A 19,038-nucleotide genomic window follows, 5' to 3' on the forward strand; every position below is an offset into this window, starting at 1 on the left:
TTGTAGGCCTCCTTGCTTGCACATGCTTTTTCAGTTCTGCCTACACATTTTCTATAGGATTGAGGTCGGGGCTTTGTGATGGCCTTTCCACCATGACCATGACTTTTTTGCCACAACTTTGGAATTATGCTTGGGGTCATTGTCCATTTGGAAGACCCATTTGTGACCAAGTTTTAACTTCCTGGCTGATGTCTTGAGATGTTGCTTCAATATATCCACAATTTTCTGTCCTCATGATGCCATCTATTTTGTGAAGTGCACCAGGCCCTCCTGCAGCAAAGCACCATCACAACATAGTGCTGCCACCCCCGTGCTTCACGGTTGGGATGGTGTTCTTCGGCTTACAAGCCCCCCCTTTTTCCTCCAAACATAATGATGATGATTATGCCCAAACAGTTATATTTTTGTTTCATCAGACCAGAGGACATTTCTCCAAAAAGTACGGTCTTTGTCCCCATGTGCAGTTGCAAACCGTAGTCTGGCTTTTTATGGCGGTTTTGGAGCAGTGGCTTCTTCCTTGCTGAGCAGCCTTTCATGATATGTTGATACAGGACTTGTTTTACTGTGGATATAGATACTTTTGTACCTGTTTCCTCCAGCATCTTCACAAGGTCCTTTGCTGTTGTTCTGAACATACCAAAGTATGTTCATCTCTAAGAGACAGAACGCGTCTCCTTCCTGAGCAGTATGACGGATGTGTGGTCATATGGTGTTTATACTTGCGTACTATTGTTTGTACAGATTAATGTGGTACCTTCAGGTGTTTGGACATTTCTCCCAAGGATGAACCAGACTTGTGGAGGTCTACAATTTTTTTCTGAGGTCTTGGCTGATTTTATTTTGATATTCCCATGATGTCAAGCAAAGAGGCACTGCATTTTACGGTAGGCCTTGAAATACATCCACAGCTACACCTCCAATTGACTCAGGCTAATTGACATCATTTATCAGAAGCTTCTAAAGCCATGACATCATTTTCTGGAATTTTCCAAGCTGTTTAAAGGCACAGTCAACTTAGTGTATGTAAACTTCTGACCCACTGGATTTGTGATACAATGAATTATAAGTGAAATAATCTGTCTGTAAACCATTGTTGGAAAATTGACTTGTGTCATGCACAAAGTGGATGTCCTAACCGACTTGCCAAAACTAGTTTGTGACGCATCTTCCTCAAGAAATTTGTGGAGTGGTTGAAAAACAGGTTTTAATTACTCTAAGTGTATGTAAACTTCCAACTTGAACTCTAACTTGTTTTAGTATAGACATTGCCATTGAGGGCTTCCATCATTTGAAAGTACTCAGCTAGATGGGGATTCCTATGCGCTGGGAGTGATCAACAAATGATCAGAGAGCATTGTATTATTCAAATTGGGTTGACTATGGTTTGTTATCCAAAGACTAAGGTAATATCCAAGATTTATATCAGGACATTGGTCCCAAGATCCAGTTAAAGGGGATCTGCCTCCTAGAACCAACTTCTCTGATTATAAACGGCCAATGTGGCATCGATATGAGTCAGAATTGTCAAAATGTACTACAAAGTTTAAATATGATAATTTGGGTCATAAAGTTTGTCTTGTCCAAAATGAGATTTGGAAGTGGGTGGGTCAAGACTGGTATGGTTGGGTTGGTTATGGATTACTTACATGCCTATTTATGCCAATGATGTCCAATTTCCCAGAGACAAAAAGGTGTGATCAGCTATGTTGTGGTCAACGCACGCACACTTGCTTGCAAAGGAGAGAAAATGGGCTCCCATAAAGTTTGTGTAAACTTCTAATGCATTCAACAATATTGAGCAACATGGCAAGGAAGGAGTCTGGTTCATCCTTGGGAGCAATTTCCAAATGCCTGAAGGTACCACGTTCATATGTATAAACAATAGTGCGCAAGTATAAACACCATGGGACCACGCAGACATCAGAGATGGCTGCCATATACACTTTCAATGTAGATGAGGACTTCCCTTGCCCTGCCTGCCTGAACTGTATCAATTACCAGGGAGGGCAACCCTGCAGCTACAAGGCGGTCACATTCAGGGGCTACAGCCACAACTTCATATGCTAGGTTTGTGGTGCCAAAACATGCCATCTGCTTGTGACAGGAGGTAGCTTGAAGAGGGAATTCCCATGGTTGGGAGGTTATCAGCTGTATACGTTCTGAAAATCAAGGATGCTGTGGCCAATGTGGAGCAACAAGTAGAACTGACGTGCTTTCGAGACACATCTTCCTCAAGACATGAGGGAGCAAGGGAATTGGTGGAAATGCATACAGCAGCCCCCTTGGCCATCTGTGTGATAGGGCGTCGACCCCGAGTGGGCCTGCTGGACCCTTGGACAATGGGTTGATTCCTGCATTGCAAACAGATCATCTCCACTACTGTGGGATGTATCCTCCAGTCTGAGGGAAGAGGGCCTCCTCTGGAGAGAAGGTCTGCTGCCTGATTCTCCATCCCTTCTGAGCGCAATATACCTGGTGCAGTGCCATTGACCTCAATCTTCCCTGGTGGTTGATGCGTGCAACCACAGTTGTGTTGTCGTCCGTGTCAGTACTTGTTGTCCTCTCCGTACTCAGAGAAAAAGTCAGAGTGCAAGGTGAACCGCCTTGAGGTCCAGTACATTGATGTGAGCTGTTGTCCATGGTGCAGACCATACACCATGGACCCCTGGACTGGTTCAAGACTGATTCCCATCCCTGTAGGGATGTGTCTATGGTCAAAGTCAGCTGGTTGTGAATTGTGCCAAGGAAAACTCCACTGGGAGTTTGAAATACTAGGCGCCACCATTGTATTGCTCTCCAGAAACTCATTGCAATAGTTTGTGTTTGTCCCTTCTGGGACATAGATTGTGTCTGTTGTACCAGCACTGTTTTGGCTGCATCAAACCCAATGGTATAACATGGACGGCAGCAGCTAGGAGGCCTAGAAGCCTCTGACTATCGAGTACTGTCACCTGTTTTCTCAGTTTGAATATTGAAAGACAGTTTGTCAACGATACCACTCTTTCTAGAGAGACTGTTGCTCACATGATTTGAGTGTCCAGTGTCAAGCCTAGGAAGTGCACACACTGAGTGGGAACCAGAGCACTGCTTTTCAAGTTCATTGTTAGTCCCAATGGATGTGTGTGTCCGTAACTCTGCACATATTAGCCAATCATCTAAGTAGTTCAATGGAGTGGAACATTTTCTTTGTCAGGGAGCTTGGACTGTGCTAAACATAGGTGGTGTCGTGCAGCACACTGTTGCAATGATTTCCCAACCATCTGAACATTAATCTGAAGGCATTGGATGAGGATGTCAGCAACTGTAAGACAATTCTTTCATGGTCCCATAATCATAGTTTACGGAGAGGGTGCCTTCATGTAAGGGGTGCGTAACTGGTGGCAGGGGAGGTCAAGCGCAGGAGAGCAGAACTTGGTGAATAGCCGGAGCAGTTTAATATATAAAACTAAAGGCATACAAAACAACAAACACATGGGTACAAAAACCGTTGCGCACCTGTAACACATAGGAAAATAACTTACAATAAACAATTCCCGACAAGGACATGAGGGAAAATATACAACATATAATTAGGGAATTGAAACCAGGTGAGTGTGAAAACAAGACAAAACAAATGAAACATGAAAACTGGATCGGCGATGACAGACTAGAAGACTGGTGACATCGACCGCCGAACACCGCCCGAACAAGGAGAGGAACCGACTTCGGTAGAAGTCGTGACACTTCAGCTCCTTCTGATAGAAGTCCAGTATTGCTGCTGAATTGCTAAGACTAGTGGCTGAAGAGGTGCTGTCATGTGTCCTGTGTAGGAAGTGATCAGATTCCTTGAATTGTTTGTTAGGTAGCTCTTGGACAAATGGACAAAACCATTCTCATCTGCACCATGAACTGTAGCTAAGGGAGTGCATATGCTTGGCATGGCAGGGCTTCTGTTATTTCGCATCCTCCAAGTGCATTGGAGCTCACACACAAAGTCTTTGGACAATCTGATGGATGTCTCAGTCTTCGAAGCACTGAATTAATCAAACTTGGATGTGAATGCCATGGCAGTAGGTGCATGCTCCACATTGAGGTTCCTGCTTGCCCTCCCAACGATTTCAGTCAAGGATATTTTCTGGTCGACCATCACTGCCAGTCTGGCAGGCTGGGACTGAATAAGGCTTGAGCTGTGGTACATAGCATCATCATCAGAGGGCTAATAGTCTGTCATAAGAGTCAGAGGCTCTTGTGTGCAGTACGTCAGTTTCGATTCAACAACTCTGGATAAGAGCGTCTGCTAAATGACTTAAATGTTAAATGTAAATGTAACAACCACGCTCCGTTCAGATGTAGGGTTGTGTTTGGTACCAGCCGGCCAGGATGTGCTCAAGGGCAGACTCAATGGTTGCAATACGACTGTCCAGCGACTTAATCTCCTTGTGCATCTCAGTGCATTGAGATTTGTGCCCAGGCAAGGATGAGCGATGGCGTTTATTGGGCGGTGGATCATGGACGAGTGAGACCCGTCATTAGACCTGGAGTGTTTGGAATTATAATTGATCTGTGTGACAGACTCAACAGATAGTCAAGTGGAAATGTTTGTGGTGTGCAGCTGACATCATAATTAAGGGTTTTTTAATTCCCGAGACTGATTCCACGGTGAAAAAGAACAGTTTAATTACCTCTGGTTACGGACACTTTTTGCCAGCAATAAAGCTTCCACAGCCTGGTCCTCACACAGTGAACATCTGGATATGACCGTTCAATCTAAAGTAGCACATGTCATTTTATAGGATGTCAATACAGCCCAGTGCTGCTTACCTGAGATGCCATCTTTGTAGGTGTCCGCTTAGACTTCCTTTTGTGTCGGGGAAAAAATTGCTTTCAGACCAATTATTTTTGATTTCGACAAAAATACGCATATAACAATTTGCCTGTGAATAATCACACATTCATACAAACGTGCTACTGTATGCAGAAGTCTTGACGCGAAACTGAAGACGCTGCCCTATATGTTTCTCCTTGCTCCCTCAGAACAACAGATCTATACGTGCTTTATTTCAAAGGGATATTGTATCCATTCCTTATGTCACAAGTTACTGGAATACATTGGTCACTAATATCTGTTGGAAAAAATTCTGGATGTTACCACATAAATACTTGCTTGTTAACAAGGTGAAAGGTCTCCTTCAGAATGATTCGTAAGTATAACCCTGCGAATAATTACCTGAAGAAACTTTTTAAAAAGACTAACATTGATTGTACTTTTTGTGTTGAGCATCCAGAAACAGTTTCACATTTATTTTGGCATTGTCTACATGTAAAATGTAGACAATTTCATCCCACCATTCCGCTTCCGATCCTTCCTGACAAGAGTAATTATCTATCTCAATTTCTGAGTCACAAACAGATGAATCTAACCATGTCTCAGTAAAACATAAGACACCCACCTCTGATTTGCAAACCAACAGGCGTATCTCATCGATCTTCGGTAGTAGGCTTCGGACGTTTAAGTGCACAAAATGTAAACCCTTCTTCCGAAAGGCCTCATTGAATTCCCGATCCACTTGTAACTCACCTCCCACTGCGCTGCCATCTTCCACTGTACTGCCTCCGGTGGCTTCTCTGTCGCCATGGAACACCCCTCCCCAAGTGCTACTCCATTGTCCTCACCACTGTGTCCCCCGTCACGTTTCTCTGGTCACCTCCGCTCCACTGTGGACCCCCCCTCTGGTGCACTCTCCTCTGGTCTCACTCCACCTCACACACCCCGCCGGTACAGCACACAGACAGCAACGGTAAGCTTCATTGACCCCATGTCCAAAGCTAGGATCGCTGCATTTTAGATGAATCCACTGCGCGCATTCCAAACATACCAAAACTTTGTTGTTACTGTTTATCAAACGTTCGCAAGAGGAGCATGAGTGCATAGGCCGTTTGATGGGGTTCGTGAAAAGTGAGGTACAGGGCATTGATGGATATCACCCGATAAGAGAAGGCATAATGTTATAATGTTATTATAAGTCAACTCCAGAGAGGCCAGAAAAGTTATCTAGATCTTCAATGAGATAATGCAGTAATCTACCTTGCCGACTTAATTTTAAACCTGAGTCATCGGCACACCTTCGTTTTTTTTTACTTGGATTTCTAATCCCTTAATCTATTTTATCTGATTTTAATAGCTAGCATTTCAATGGTCATAACGAATAGATATGGTGACAGCGGACACCCTTGTTTAACTCCTCAGTTCAAACAGTTCAAAACTCTCTGAGAAGTAGCCATTATTTTACCCCTGGGGTTGCTATACATTACTTTTACCCATGACTGGTTTGTTGGTAAGTAGCTACATTTAGTTTATAGATAGCTAGCTACATGTGGTTATTTGATAGGCTAGGCTATGATACTGTGATGTAGGCAACTAGCTAAATATATAGCCTCTCCCTAACGTGTAATATGAGTGGAAGATATGCATAGATAACATTGCACTCAAAGACAGGTTTGATCCCTGCTAGTCAACAATAGTTAACTCATAATCAAGCAAACCTGATGACATGTTTGATGCATGTTGCCAGCTTGCATTCAATAATGTTTTAACTCAAACTGGCTAGCTACTGTATGATACCTAAATAATCTTTTAACTTTTAACAAGACACACCTGTTAATTGAAATGCATTCCAGGTGACTACCTCATGAAGCTGGTTGAGAGAATGCTAATAGTGTGCAAAGCTGTCATCAAGGCATAATCTGAAATATAAAATCTATTTTATTTGTTTAACTACATGATTCAATATGTGTTATTTCATAGTTTTGATGTCTTCACTATTATTTGACAATGTAGAAAATAGTAAAAATAAAGAAAACCACTTGAATGAGTAGGTGTGTCCACATGTTTGACTGGGACTCCTTTTTCCACATTTTGTTACGTTACAGCCTTAAAATGGATGAAAACATGTTTTTAAATGATCAGCAATCTACACACAATACCCCAGAATGACAAAGCAAAAACAGGTTTTTAGAAATGTGTTAGAAAGAAAAAACGAAATACCTCATTTACATAAGTATTCAGACCCTTTGCTATGAGACTTGAAATTGAGCTCAGGTGTATCCCGATTCCATTGATCATCCTTGAGATGTTTCTACATCTTGATTGGAGTCCACCTGCTGTAAATTCAATTGATTGGACATGATTTGGAAAGGCACACCTGTCTATATAAGGTCCCCCAGTTGACAGTGCATGTCAGAGCAAAAACTAAGCCACAACGTCAAATAAATTGTCTGTAGAGCTTCGAAACGTGATTGTGTCGAGGCACAGTGCTGGGGATGGGTACCAAAAAATGTATGCAGCATTGAAGGTCCCCAAGAACAGTGGGCTCCATCATTCTTAAATGGAAGATGTTTGGAACCACCAAGACTCTTCTTAGAGCTGGCCGTCTGGCCAAACTGAGCAAACGGGGGAGAAGGGCCTTGGTCAGGGAGGTGACCAAGAACCCGATGGTCACAGAGCTCTAGAGTTTCTCTGTGGATATGGGAGAACCTTCCAGAAAGACAACCATCTCTGCAGCACTCCACCAATCAGGCCTTTGTGGTAGAGTGGCCAGACGGAAGCCACTCCTCAGTAAAAGGCAAATGACAGCCTGGTTGGTGTTTTCCAAAAAGGCACCTAAAGGATTCTCAGATGAGAAACAAGATTCTCTGGTCTGATTAAACCAAGATTAAACTCTTTGGCCTGAATGCCAAGTGTCATGTCTGGAGGGAACCTGGCAGTATCCCTACGGTGAAGCATGGTGGTGGCAGCATCGTGCTGGGGGATGTTTTTCAGGGGCAGGGACTGCGAGACTAGTCAGGATCGAGGCAAAGACGAACTGAACAAAGTACAGAGAGGTCGTTGTTGAAAACCTGCTTGAGCACACAGCACCAGTCTGAGGTCATAAAGTTCACCTTCCAACAGAACAACGACTGTCGGCTCCCGAGTGGTGCAGCATTCTAAGACACTGCATCTCAGTGCTAGAGGCATCATTACAGACCCTGGTTTGATCCCGGACTGTATCACAACCGGCCGTGATTGGGAGTCTCACAGGGCGGCGCACAATTGGCCCATCGTCGTCCGGGTTAGGGGAGGGTTTGGCTGGGGTAGGCTGTCATTGTAAAATAAGAAATTGTTCTTGACTAACTTCCCTAGTTTAAATAAAGGTTCAATAAAAAAATGACTAAGCACACAGCAAAGACAACGCAGGAGTGGCTTCGGTACAAGGCTCTGATTTTCCTTGAGTGGCCCGGATTTGAACCCGATAAATCATCTCTGGAAAGACCTGAAAAAAACTGTGCAGCAACGCTCCCCGTTTAACCTGATAGAGCTTGAGAGGATCTGCAGAGAAGAATGGGAGAAACACCCAAAATACAGGTGTGCCAAGTTTGTAGCGTCATACCTAAAAAGACAAGAGGCTGTAATCGCTACCAAAGGTGCTTCAACAAAGTACTGAGTAAACGGTCTGAATACTTACTTTCTGTTATTTTTATTTGATAAATTAGTAAAAATGTCTTAACCGGTTTTTACTTCATCGTTATGGGGTATTGTAGTATGTAGATTGATGGATACAAAAATATTTAATACATTTTAGAATAAGGCCTAACAAAATGTGGAAAAAGTCAAGGGGTCTGAATACTTTCCGAAGGGACTGTACATCAGAATCACCTTTTTTCACCAAATATTTTCATGTACAAGAATTTGATTCGGTGAAATAGTGCTGCCACAATAAACAGAATTTACAGACAGACAAACTGGATAAAAGGTGATAATACCAAGATAACAGCACCCTTTCAATACTTGTCACTCATCCACTCTATCTCGTTTTTCTACAGATGGAGAGAGACTTGGTCATGGAGTCCTCTGACTGATGTCTGGATTTGGAAAGACATTGCATTCAGCATTAAAAGTATACAAGACACATCTATAACTTTTTATTGCCTTTTGTTATTTAATCGAATGGTGCTATCCATGAAGGGTGGGGGTGGATATGGCACACAAAACAGGAATGTATGACGACTGACATGTTTGGCAAGGGAGCCCAGCACCACCAGGCAAAATGTTGATTGGTACAGTATCTGTTTTGGCTGTGAATGACAATAAAGAATGAAAGACAGGTGTAATATTTGCCCATTGTTATATTAGCAGAACACTGCTTTTACAGTATTATGTGAAGAATGGTTTATTCTAGATGATACTGTTAACCTTGGAAGTTATCAAAACACTTTGGTTATAATATCTACATAAATTCACTAATTGCATTCTTCTCATATTACTTTGTAGGCCATCAGCATGAGAAGAGTGCCATCCTTCTGCATCTCACATCTGACTGTAGTTATTGCCTGCTGGACCCAAGAGGTAAATGCTGTCATATCGAGCATGGAGTGTCATGCACTCCACCCCTCCTACCACTTGACTGCATGTGTCCATAATCTATAATAAATTACATAGATGGATGGGACTTCATCCCTCACGGGAGACTTGAAGACAGAACCTCACCCAGAGTGCTGTGCATGTCAGTGTGTTAGAAAGCCAAATCCTTAGATTTTGGCAAATAGACCATAGGAATAAAAATGGCGTTCTAAATCAAATCAAATACATGTTTATTTCACACTTACTTCGTAAACAACAGGTGTAGACTAACAGTGAAATGCTTACCTACGGGTCCTTTTCCTATTAGAAATAGTGACAGGAGGAATAAATACACAGTGAAAACAAATAAAAATAATGAGTAACAATAGCATGGCAATATACAGGTAATTGAGAGAATACAGTAGATGGCACACGTCAAACGTGGGATTTATGACCCTATGTCATGGGTCTTGTGTGTATGCCCATATATGGGCATCCTGTCAGGACATCCTGGCATGCTCTAGGGAGTGCCCATATATGGGCATCATGTTCCTGTTCTCACGCGTTAGAGTGTGTGTTAATTTATGCATACATTGCATCTATTCCTTTGAAGTTGCCATGATTGATGTGTAGGGACCTCTTTGAACTGGGGGGGATGTGTTTGAACATATCAAAGAGTTTGGCCCCCAACCCATGTTTTATTGACCTTAGGGCTGTTGTCTATGAAACAGGAATGTCCGGGGGTATTGGGGAGGGGGAGCAGACTCATTATAAATAACAGAACAGCACAAGCGCCCAGAACACTAAACAAGGAATTAAAACTAAACCCAGAACATTAAACCGTAAAATGATGTCTCCTAGGCCAATTCTTGTTGTACTAGTTGCCTCGTGTCAAGAACCCAATGGCAAAAGCATCGAGGAAATGTTGTGTGAAGCCCCTGAATGTTTTAAAGGAGTTTTGGATATGAGTGATGGACATATGGCTTTCATTTTCCAACCTGAGGATTCAACTGTGAAGATTTTCACAGACAGCGGCCTCAGCCCCCTTTTATCAAGCAAAACTCTGGAGTTTTTCTCCTACGCTGCATATGAGAGAATGGCTTAAGATACGGTTAGCGCTATGTCAGATTGAACAAGCCCTGAGGGGTACATCACTGCCCGGCTATGCATTGGAAGAGAAGGTGTGCGGGCGCGATGATTTGAAAGTCATAAGAATCTCTTCAATGGCATATTGCCCCGACTCCAAAGGGACAATTTTAGCCTGTGAACAATACGATAGTTCAAATGCTACAAAATCAGTTCATATGTATTTTCCAAAGCCTGTAAGGATGTGAATAATTAAATCCTGTCTTTAGCTTTAAATGGCAGATTATCATATATTCCTGGCCATCATGAAAAAGCTGGACAATCTTTTACAAAATCGTGAACAATTACGTCGCTGGGCACTTCTATCCTTAAGACAAACCCAGGGTCTACATGCAAGACGTTTGATCTATCCAAGGAATGAAAACTTGCTGGACGTGGAATGGGTGGGATATTTAATGAGCAAGAGAGCCTGTCTTGACAACGGTGAATTGGAAACGGATGGATGTCAGGGCTAACCCTATAGCCGGCCCATTTATCTCTAAGAAAGTAATAGTAAAAGGCTTTCAGGAAAGACAGGAGCATGCGCGTGCGGGTGCGGGCTTGTATGTGTGTGTGTTTAAAAAACAATGGGTTTTTTGAGGTTGTGTGTCAGCATGGGAGGTTTGAAACCAGGGAGGCACTTTCGTGTCATTAACACACAAGCCTTTCAAACACAAATTTATTTCCCCCCCGAGGATATGAGGGGCTCAAAAGTCAATCAGCCTAGCCAGAATATAATATGTCTAGACCGCCCCCCTGGGGTTTAAAAACAATGTTATTTCTAATCAATACCGGTACTAACGGTTGCTTATGCATACAGGGTGTCACTAAAAACACCTCCCCAAGCTGTTTCCCCTGAAGATGTAGGAAGCAAAATGCAATCCAGCCAGCCATAATATGTCTAGACTGCCCCCATGGTGTTTCAAAGCACTGTTTTCTTCTCTAAACAAACGCTTTACTAACGGTTCATTTTTGCATAGAGGATGTCGCCCGAAAAACACTAAACTTCACCCACGCTCTGTAAATTCATTCCATACTATGTCTCGGTCACAACAGAGGTCCTGCTGAAAACTATTTTCCTGTGTTTCTGCACGCCTATACAGATTTACATTTACATTGCATTTACATTTAAGTCATTTGGCAGACGCTCTTATCCAGAGTGACTTACAAATTGGTGAATTCACCTTATGACATCCAGTGGAACAGCCACTTTACAATAGTGCATCTAAATCATTTAAGGGGGGGGGTGAGAAGGATTACTTTATCCTATCCTAGGTATTCCTTAAAGAGGTGGGGTTTCAGGTGTCTCCGGAAGGTGGTGATTGACTCCGCTGTCCTGGCGTCGTGAGGGAGTTTGTTCCACCATTGGGGGGCCAGAGCAGCGAAGAGTTTTGACTGGGCTGAGCGGGAACTGTACTTCCTCAGTGGTAGGGAGGCGAGCAGGCCAGAGGTGGATGAACGCAGTGCCCTTGTTTGGGTGTAGGGCCTGATCAGAGCCTGGAGGTACTGCGGTGCCGTTCCCCTTTACAGCTCCGTAGGCAAGCACCATGGTCTTCTGGTCACCAGATGGAGACTTTTGAAGGTGAGGATATTAATATAATCGATTTTGGGGTGCGTTAGGTATTTTCTGGGAATTGTTTGGATATTACAAAATGAATGCATTGTTGGGAACTCTCTCTCTCTCTAATATTAAACCGGTGTTATATATGTTTTTACAGATATTCTAAAATGGGTGGACATCGATTCTTCAAGGTAAGTATTTATGAAAATTGCATGAAAATATTTGTACAACTTAAAATGTATATATTTCGTACTAACATATTAACATATTAGGTTATCCATCATTTACCCAGTTGCTACCGGGAATAATTGATTTGGATCAGCCATCACAGAAGATGAGGTCTTATCTGCACTATCTGCTATAGATTCTAAGAAATCATTAGGCACCGCCAATCTGGATCCATATTTACTCGTGTAATAATAAGTGTGCGGCACTTATTATAGCTGGTGTAGTGACGCATATTTTTAATCAAACATTTGTCGTAGGAAAGATTCCTAAATCTTGGAAAACTTTTGTTTTACCACTCCTCAAGGGAGGTGATGGTAGTGAATTGGATAATTAACTGCCCATCTCTAAGCTCTCCTGTTTGGCTAAACTTCTAGAGTCACTGGTGAATAGGCAACTACAATCTTCCTTAACTGTTAACTTCTTGGATATAGGGGGCGCTCTTTTAATTTTTGGATAAAAAAACGTTCCCGTTTTAAACAAGATATTTTGTCACGAAAAGATGCTCGACTATGCATATAATTGACAGCTTTGGAAAGAAAACACTCTGACGTTTCCAAAACTTCAAAGATATTGTCTGTGAGTGCCACAGAACTGATGCTCCAGGCGAAACCAAGATGAAATTTCAAACAGGAAGTGCCCCCAGATTTTGAAGGCACTGTGTTTCAATGTCTCCTTATATGCCTGTGAATGGGCCAGGAATAAGCTTACACTTTCTGTCATTTCCCCAAGGTGTCTACAGCATTGTGACGTATTTGTAGGCATATCATTGGAAGATTGACCATTTTACACTACATCTACCAGGTGCTCGCTTGGTGTCCTCCGTCACAATTTTTGCATAATCTCCAGCTGCGTGTATTTTTCCGTTTGCTATGGAGGAGAAACCCAACTGCCACAAATTATTTATCATCGAATAGATATGTGAAAAACACCTTGAGGATGATTCTAAACGTTTGCCATGTTTCTGTCGATATTATGGAGTTAATTTGGAAAAAAGTTTGGCGTTGTAATGACTGAATTTTCGGGGGTTTTTCTTAGCCAAACGTGATGAACAAAATGGAGCGATTTCTCCTACACAAATAATCTTTTTGGAAAAAATGAACATTCGCTATCTAACTGAGAGTCTCCTCATTGAAAACATCCGAAGTTCTTCAAAGGTAAATGATTTTATTTGAATGCTTTTCTTGTTTTTGTGAAAATGTTGCCTGCTGAATGCAAGGCTTAATGCTATGCTAGCTATCAATACTCTTACACAAATGCTTTTGTAGCTATGGTTGAAAAGCATATTTTGAAAATCTGAGATGACAGTGTTGTTAACAAAAGGCTAAGCTTGTGAGTGAATATATTTATTTCATTTCATTTGCGATTTTCATGAATAGTTAACGTTGCGTTATGGTAATGAGCTTGAGGCTATGATTTACGCTCCTGGATACGGGATTGCTCGATGCAAGAAGTTAACAATACCCTTTCTAGTAATCAATCTGGCTTTAAACCTAAACACAGTACTATTACGGCCACTGTACGTGTTGTAAAGGATATTACTAATGCCCTAGATAATAGAAAGTACTGTGCCGCCTTGTTCATAGATTTCTCTAAAGCTTTTGACACTATAGACCATGCAATACTTTTTTCGTCAATAGGGCTGGGACTGGATGCCTGTCATTGGTTTCATGACTATCTAAAGGATAGAAGTCAGACAGTTAGAGTCGACGGCATCCAGTCAGAGCCATTGGAGTTGGTGAAAGGGGTCCCACAAGGTTCTATACTTGGTCCATTACTGTTCACTCTACCTAAACAATATCGGTGATGAGATAAGAAAGTGTCAAATTCATTTATATGCTGATGACACTATCATGTACTCTATCGCTTCAACGGCTGACCAGGCATTATCAATATTGGAGACAGATTTTAAGATATTACAAGGGTATTTTATACAGCTGAAACTTGTTTTAAATGCAAAGAAAACACATTTTATGATTTTTAATAGGTTCAAAAAGTTGGTTGAAAATACACTTGCACTTACGAGCTTAGATGGTTCTCGAATTAACCAGGTTTCTGCATATAAATACTTAGGGATATGGTTGGATGATAAACTGTCTTTTAAAATGTATATTGACTAGCTTTTTAAACGGCTAAAAATAAAGCTAGGCTTCCTCTATAGAAACAGGACATGCTTGTCCTCTACAAATAGAAGACAAATTGTGCAAGCTACTTTTATGTCTGTTATAGATTATGGGGATATTATTTACATGCATGCTACGGCATCAATACTTAAATCGCTGGATGCTACCTATCATTGCGCACTTAGGTTTATTACGGGTGCTAGCTACAGAACTCACCACTGTGTTTTATATCATAATGTGGGTTGGAATTCGCTGTCTGTGAGACGAGAACAACATGCTCTCATGTTTGTCTATAAAGCAATTCTGAATAAGCTACCTTCTTATTTATCATCACTCATCAATATTAGAATTAGAATTCCTAACACCAGGTCTCAAGCACGGATTACACTTGAGGCCCATGTGATTTCCACAGAGTAGGGTATGGCTGGCCTTTCCTGTTACGCTCCTTGCCTATGGAATAGTCTGCAGACTAGACTCTTGTCCCCCTCCTTGCTCATTTTAATTATTTATTGGAGCATTTATTTTTGTATTGCTTGCAACTGTTTCGGGTAATGCAAGTTCTTGTGCTGTTAGTAGAATAACCTATGTGTAAATGAAATCTGTTGCTTTATTTTTGTATTTTTTTGTATTATCTGTGATTGTTTTGTTTGTCTCGTGTAGTTTCTTAATCATTGTACCTCAACTGTATGTGTAAACATGTATACGCAGGGCCCAGCTGTCTTGAAACTCCCCATCCCGGATCCGGGATTGTGACTAAGCCTCAGGCTCATTAGCATAACGCAACGTTAACGATTTCTGAAAATCGCAAATAAAATTAAAATAATGCGTTTGCTCTCAAGCTTAGCCTTTTCTTAACAACACTGTCATCTCAGATTTTCAAAATATGCTTTTGAACCATAGAAATTGACTAATTTGTGTAAGAGTATGCAAAGCTAGCATAGCATTTTGTGTAGCATGTAGCACGCAACATTTTCACAAAAGCCAGATAACCAAATAAATAAAATCATTTACCTTTGAAGAGCTTCTGATGTTTTCAATGAGGAGACTCCCAGCCACATACCAAATGCGCAGTGTTTCCTGAAAGCGTCTGTGTGTAGGAGAAATCGTTCCGTTTTCTACATTGCGCCTGGCTACCGAAACGAACCGAAAATGCAGTCACCTACAACGTGAAACTTTTTCCGGATTAACTACATAATATCGACCGAAACATGGCAAACGTTGTTTGGAATCAATCCTCAAGGTGTTTTTTCACATATCTCTTCATTGACATGCAGTTCGTGGAAGCTTGCTTCTCTCTCTGTGCCCCATGGAAAAATACTGGCAGGTGACTTTTGCGCACCAATTTCGGCGCAGGACACCGGGCGGACACGTGGTAAATGTGGCCTCTTATGGTCAGTCTTCCAACGATCTGCCTACAAATACGTCACAATGCTGCAGACACCTTGGGGAAACGACAGAAAGGGCAGACTCATTCCTCTTGCGTTCACAGCCATATAAGGAGATCATGAAAGACAGAGCCTCAAAAATCCTTGTCATTTCCTGGATGCCAAGTCATCTTGGTTTTGCCTGAAGCTCACGTTAAAGGGCACGCACAGAGAAGATATTTGTATTTCTGGACACGTCAGAGTGTTTTCTTTCGAACAGTAGCAATTATATGCATAGTCGAGCATCTTTTTGTGACAAAATATCTTGTTTAAAACGGGAACGTTTTTCTTCCAAATATGAAATAGCGCCACCATAAGTGTAAGAGGTTAAAGAGACCTTGGTCTCAGTCTGTGTTCCTTGTTGAAATAAAGGTAGAATAATTAGATGGGGGTTCTCAGAAGCAAACAGCATCCGGTCCTTTACCTAACCTGACACCATCACACTATTTTCGACATAAATCCAAAAATAAAATCCATAATAATATTTATACACAAAACAAAAAGTGTGTACCCTATTTTAAAAGCTAATTTTGTGTTTACAGCGGACAGCCCCCCAGCAAGGATATGTGATGCGTTATGGACTCGGAGGAGCCATTGAAACAGACCGTATTCTGACATTTTGTACGAACGGTTTTCCAAACACTCCAAGAACCGAGGCTATAACCAGCAGATCCACACCCCTGGGAACCTCAAGTCAATCGCTCCATAATCTGGCATTTACGATGCTTCATAGTCCTTTATGACTCCGCACAACTGTGGCCCAAGTGCATTGCGCAGAATCACACCGGCCCGAGAAAGGCTACACGGCTGAAAACGTACGGATTCAAAAAACGGTGCTCTATGGTATGGATACGGTATACAATTGTTTTTAGTTATACATTTTTTATTAGTTAGACGTTTTTTGATAGAATATGTCAAAGCAATGTCAAATAATATTTGTTTTTTCAGACTCCAACGATACAAGCATGGCAGAACCTGCAAAGCCAGGTGAAAAAAGTCTCGAGCCCTCTGTATCCACGATTCGTCAGAACAGCCCGCATCAAAAAAGCAGAGGTCATTTGGATTTGGATTTGGAAATGGATTTGAAATATTTATGTAATATATTTTTCTTTCAGACTCCTCCCCGACGTATACTGGCACAGGAGGCCTAACACACATTGAGAGCCCAGGACATCCACAGATAAACACTGAAACCGGATGATTTCAATGCTTTAAAAGACAATTCTGAGCTCGACAATTCGCTGTTGTACGAAGCGGCCAGCCATCTTGATAGAGCCAATTCTGAGGTAGAAACACCAGATAGGTTCCTCACAGCCTTTTACAGGGCTCTAAAATCCAAAAAGGTCTCACTACACAAACTAATGGTGGCTTTACTCAAGCGCCAATACAGTCAAGATCTATCATTCTGGCAAAGAACAATGCCCCGTTTGTTAAACAATAATCTGATTAAAAATGCAAATACATGCGCTAAAAACCTATATGTAACATGGATCCTTCCAGAATACCACAAGAACACACATCCTTAACTTCTTATGTTAACTTCTCATGTAGAGGTCTGTCATTTTTATCATAGGTACACTTCAACTGTGAGAGACGGAATCTAAAACAAAAATCCAGAAAATCACATTGTATGATTTTGAAGTAATTAATTTGCATTTTATTGCATGACATAAGTATTTGATCACCTACCAACCAGTTAGAATTCCGGCTCTCACAGACCTGTTAGTTTTTCTTTAAGACGCCCTCCTGTTCTCCACTCATTACCTGTATTAACTGCACATGTTTGAAATCATTACCTGTATAAAAGACACCTGTCCACACACTCAATCAAACAGACTCCAACCTCTCCACAATGGCACAAGATCAGAGAGCTGTGTAAGGACATCAGGGATAAAATTGTAGGCCTGCACAAGGCTGGGATGGGCTACAGGACAACAGGCAAGCAGCTTGGTGAGAAGGCAACAACTGTTGGCGCAATTATTAGAAAATGGAAGAAGTTCGAGATGACCGTAATCACCCTTGGTCTGGAGCTGAATGCAAGATCTCACCTCGTGGGGCATCAATGATCATGAGGAAGGTGAGGGATCAGCCCAGAACTACACGGCAGGACCTGGTCAATGACCTAAAGTGAGCTGGGACCACAGTCTCAAAGAAAACCATTAGTAACACATTACACCGTCATGGATTAAAATCCTGCAGCGCACGCAAGGTCCCCCTGCTCAAGCCAGCGCATGTCCAGGCCCGTCTGAAGTTTGCCAATGACCATCTGGATGATCCAGAGGAGGAATGGGAGAAGGGCATGTTATTCTGATGAGACAAACATAGAGCCTTTTGGTCTAAACTCCACTCGCCGTGTTTGGAGGAAGAAGAAGAATGAGTACAACCCCAAGAACAACATCCCAACCGTGAAGCATGGAGGTGGAAACATCATTCTTTGGGGATGCTTTTCTGCAAAGGGGACAGGACGACTGCACTGTATTGAGGAGAGGATGGATGGGGCCATGTATCGTGAGATCTTGGCCAACAACCTCCTTCCCTCAGTAAGAGCATTGAAGATGGGTTGTGGCTGGGTCTTCCAGCATGACAACGACCCTGAAACACAGCCAGGGCAACTAAGGAGTGGCTCCATAAAAGCATCTCAAGGTCCTGGAGTGGCCTAGCCAGTCTCCAGACCTGAACCCAATAGAACATCTTTGGAGGGAGCTGAAAGTCTGTATTGCCCAGCGACAGCCCCAAAACCTGAAGGATCTGGAGAAGGTCTGTATGGAGGAATTGGCCAAAATCCCTGCTGCAGTGTGTGCAAACCTGCTCAAGAACTACAGGAAACGTATGATTTCTGTACCAAATATTAGGTTCTGCTTTTCTGATGTATCAAATACTTATGCCATGCAAGAAAATGCTAATTAATTGCTTAAAAATCATACAATGTGATTTTCTGGATTTTTGTTTTAGATTCTGTCTCTCACAATTTAAGTATACATATGATAAAAATTAGACTTCTACATGCTTTGTAAGTAGGAAAAACTGCAAAATCGGCAGTGTATCAAATACTTGTTCTCTCCACTGTATATCTATATTTCCGTGTCTAACAATTGTATTTTCATCGACATTTAGAATGAGTATTTCTGTAAAATGATGTGGCTTTCTCTAATATCACCGGATATTTTTGGAACTAGTGAACGTAACGTGCCAATGTAAACTCAGATTTTTTTAAATATAAATATG

The sequence above is a fragment of the Oncorhynchus masou genome, chromosome 16 (assembly GCF_036934945.1).
Source record: "Oncorhynchus masou masou isolate Uvic2021 chromosome 16, UVic_Omas_1.1, whole genome shotgun sequence".
Taxonomy (NCBI): domain Eukaryota; kingdom Metazoa; phylum Chordata; class Actinopteri; order Salmoniformes; family Salmonidae; genus Oncorhynchus; species Oncorhynchus masou.